Here is a 4881-nt window from a genome sequence, read left to right on the forward strand (position 1 = left end):
AACTATATGGCTCCCAGCTGCATGCTGTAAAAATGCCTAGGCTTCGGGATGCCTGGGTTGTAGGATACCTGGATTTTCTCAACCTGGTCCCTGACAGGCAACTTACAGAAGACAGAGTTTATTTGAGTTTATTTGTTAAAGCTTAACAGAAGTAGAGTAAAGACCATGGTAGAAAACATGGCAGCAAGCAGGCAAGCATGGTGGTGGAGTAGTAGCTAAGAGATCATGTCTTGAGACCTAACCAAGGGCAAAGAGAGCTAACTAGGATTAGCATGGGTTTCTGAAACTTCACAAACTACCCTCAGTGACACACTGTCTTCATTAAGATCACTTCTCTTTATCTTTACCAAACAGTTCCACCTCCTGAGGACCAAGTATTCAAACACATCAGCATCTAGAGGCCATTCTAATTAAAACACTCCAAAATACATGATTATGTTTTAGTCACTATTAGGAGAGAGAGAAAGAGAGAGAGAGAGAGAGAGAGAGAGAGAGAGAGAGAGAGAGAGAGAGACCAACCCCACATTGTAAAAGCTTCTTTGTGTATCTGTCTCTGTCTATTTGGAAATATTAATTTTTACCTGAGTAAAATAAAACATAAGGTTGATTCCTATTTTTCTTATAAGAGGAAACTGGTATTCCAGCTTGCTCTTATGATTTTGCCATTAATTGCCTGTCAAATCATCAAAATAGTTGTGGTTTCAAACATCAGTTCAAGCAGACAATGAAAGCAGATTATAACTAGCTGACCACAAAAGTTATGATTTGAAGGGGAACCTGTTTTTTAATTTAGTTTGCTTATCTGCTGGTTTTGTTTGTTTAGTTGTTTGTTTGTTTTTAACCATTGTTTTTTTGTTTTAAGAAGCACAGAAGTACATTCTGATGATCCTTTACAAGTGTATTGGGTTGTTGGTTATACAAAGCAGCAGCTTATAGGTGTATAGAATACTACATAAAGTTGGTAGAAGTTTGGTATACTTTAGATCAAGTCTGAGTTTGGACAAGAGAAGCAAAAGAGGATCTAGGGTACATGCAGCAAGAAGAAAATAAAGAACTAGAAATATATATTATAATTTTCAGCAGTGAGGAAATATGTTAGTGTTGAAAATTTTAAAGTGCCAGATATAAACTTTGAGATGGGTGGGTGGCGCCATCCCTGGACCAGGGGCAGTGCCTATCTACTGAAAGTGGTCTCTCTACAGGTCCTATCTCTCCTTCCCTGTGCATTTCAGCTAAAGTCATCACCATTGCTTCCTGGAGCCTCTCATTTCCCTGGTTTCTGGGACCCTCCAGTGGCAATCCTTAGTTCCTTATCCCCCACTGCTTTATATTTTTATTCCATTTCCTTTCCCTCTGTTGTATCTCCCTCCAGTCCCCTCCAGAACAATTATTTTTCTCCCCTTTTTTCTCTCCCAGGTTCCCCCTCTACCTCTCGCTACCATCCTGTTCCACCCTCAATGCAGGACTGGAGCATTGACATTCTGGTCTTCCTTCCTTCTAAGCTCCCTATGGTCTGTGGATTGCATCATATGAATTGTGAACTTTTGGGCTAATATCCACTTATTAGGAAGTACATAACATTTGTTCTTTTGTGTCTGGGTTACCTCACTCATGATATTTTCTTTTTTTTTATTTTCTTTATTTACATTTCAAATGCTATCCCGAAAGTTCCCTATACCCCCCCCCCGCCCATGCTCCCCTACCCACCCACTCCCACTACTTGGCCCAAGCCTTCCCTTGTGCTGGGTCATATTTTCTAATTCATCCATTTTGCCTAAGAATTTCAATGAAGTCATTATTTTTAATAGCTGAATAGTACTCCGTTGCGTAATGTACCATATTTTCTGTATCCATTCTTCTGTTGAGGGACATCTAGATTGTTTTCAGCTTCTATTATAAATAAGCTTGTTATAAACATAGTGGAGCATGTGTCGTTGTTATTTGGTGGAGAATCTTTTGGATATGTGCCCAGTAGAGGTATAGCTGAGTCTTCAGGTAGTACTATTTCCAATTTTCTCAGGAACCATTAGAATGATTTCCATTGTGGTTTTACCAGCTTGCTTTCCCACCAGCAATGGAGGAGTTTTCTTCTTTCTTCACATCCTCTCCAGCATCTGTGGTTGCCTGCTTTTTTTATCTTAGCCATTCTGATTTGTGTGAGATAGAATGTTAGGGTAATTTTGATTTGCATTTCCCTGATGACTAAGGATGTTGAACATTTTTTTAGGTGCTTCTGAGCCATTTGGTATTCCTCAGTAGAGAATTCTCTTTTTAGTGATGTACCCATTTTAATAGGGTTATTTGATTCTCTGGAGTCTAACTTCTTGAGTTCTTTGTATATTTTGGATATTAGCTCTTTATTGGGTATTGGGTTGCTAAATAACTTTTCCCAAAATGTGGGCTGCTATTTTGTCGTATTGAGGAAGAACAGTGACAAAAATGGAACACAGACTGAAGAAAAGGCCATCTGGGAACTGCCCCACCTTGGGATCCATCCTGTCTGCAGATATCAACCCCCAACACTGTTGCTGTTGCCAAGATACACATGCTAACAAGGACCTGGTGTGGCTGTTTCTTGGGAGGCTTTGCCAGCAACTGATCAATGCATAGGTGGATATTTGGAGCCAGACTAAGCTCAGGGATCTTGGTGGGGCAGCTGGCAGAAGGACTGGAGGAGCAGAGGAGAATTACAACACCATAAGAAGAACAACATAGGCTGGCTGGACCACCTAGTGCTCCCAGGGACTAGACTACCAACCAAGGGGTTTGCAGAGAGGGATCCATGACTCCAGATACATATGTAACACTGGATGACTTTGACATCAATGAGAGAGGAGGTCATGTGGAGGACTGATGCCCCAGTGTAAGAGGATGCTGGAATGGTGGAATAGGAGAGGATGAGTGGGTGGAGGAGCACCCTCATAGAGACAAAGGGGAAGGAGGAGAGGGCAGATATAGGATGGAGAGTTTTTGGAGGGGTTACTGTGAAGTGGGATATCATTTGAGATGTAAATGAATTGAATAAAAAGGAAGGGGAAAAATAAAAAAAATTAAACTGACAGTTATACATTGACAAGATTCAGCCTGTTTACATGGAAATAAATCACCAGTAAACTGTAAATATATCTTTGAAACTGAGCTACATTGATGTGTATAGACTCTATACAGACAAAATACAACTCTATGTATGAAATGACTCAAAGTGCTAACAAAAATTAGAATGCGTCCCCATTCTGTTTTGCTGACCACCTGAACACCAATTGAAGAGGAATTTAATTCAACAGATGTCTCTCATCTAGGTTTCATTTGGATGAATCCCATGCATACGTATCTCTAAATTACTCTTCTTCACCTGTTGGAATTGCTGTCATAGAGGGCAGTTAATTTTCAGAATGAGGGTAACATGCACTGTACCCTACTCTCAAAACAATGTATTTGTCCATAATTTAATTAAAATGAGTCCAACTGTGGTTGTCTAAACCATGCATTATGTTTGTGTACAACAAAATGTACATATGCCTGATGTTCATATACAAATTCAAATTAAAACAGTCTCAGTTATTGAGATGCCAGAACTTAGGCTATTGAGATGTTTCCTACCATATATCTTTATTTTATAATTAAAAGATGCATAGAAATATATTGTATTTACCTCAAACCATGTTACCAATATAAAACTTCATTTATCAAACATGATTTATTTTTGGAGATAAGGTTGTGTTTATTAAGTGTGAATGTTAACACTTAGGTATAAAAATTAAGGTAGAATTATGACATATTGTCAAGTCAAGTCATTCACTTGAGCAGTATAAAATGTTTTGAGACTCAGAATTGAGGTTGACGCAGTGTAGACTTTGTATTCAGATGAATCAAACATGGTAAAACATATTTCTGAGGTTTAGAAGTCAAGGTACAAAAGACACAATTTGACTTAATTTGTTGTTCCTTTCCATGCCCCAAATAGAAAATTATTATTTGAAATGTTTTTCTGTTCAAAGGAACAGAAGAGACATTTTTCCTTTGACTAAATAAAAATTTACCTGAGTAATTCAAGCCATAAAACACAGGAACTGAACCATCCCATTGACCTGATATCTCGTAATTGCAGAGGCAAACATACAATGAGTTGGTAAAAACTACAGCACCCCATTAAGAAAACCCTGTCCCCTAAATTTCAAGAATCGTGATTTAAGCTTCTCATTGATGATGTGCCAAATACATGGGTTACTACAATAATTTTATGCATTTACCATACCATTGTTGGACTTTCAATTATTAAAATTGCACAGTTAAGAAGAAAAGCAAGCAATAGCAAGACTCCCCGCCAGCTGTGCTGAGCTACTTAGGCTTACACAGCTTGAATATTAAATTATCCACAAGGTGAAGCAGTGTAATAAACATGAAAAGTATCTTCTCTCTGAGACTCAAGTATTTAGAACTCATCATGGCATTCTGACATCAAGTCCCCCTGATGCAAGTCTGATTACATAGTAGTGCACACAGCACATGTGGACATCTGCCCCCACATCCAGCATAAGCAAAATAAAGCTCTGGTCCTCACAAAATTTTAACTATACCCTAATGTTAGTTCAGAAGTTTGGGAAGATGTTTTCAATCTCAATTATCACCAGGGTATACAATTTATTTAATACAATGATGCTATGAATCCTATTATATTTTGTTCAAAGAATAGATATTTTTGACAATAACACAAAATTAAGTATGCTACATAATGTCACTCTTCTCTGTAGTACAACTGTTTCCTCACTGCCTTGCACAGTCTGTGCACTGCTGTCTGTGTTAGCTCTGATGCTTCAACTCAGATGTCACTCATTCCCCAGAAATGGCATTACACTGGCAACATTCTTACACTTCTAGATA

The sequence above is a fragment of the Mus pahari genome, chromosome 4 (assembly GCF_900095145.1).
Source record: "Mus pahari chromosome 4, PAHARI_EIJ_v1.1, whole genome shotgun sequence".
NCBI lineage: Eukaryota > Metazoa > Chordata > Mammalia > Rodentia > Muridae > Mus > Mus pahari.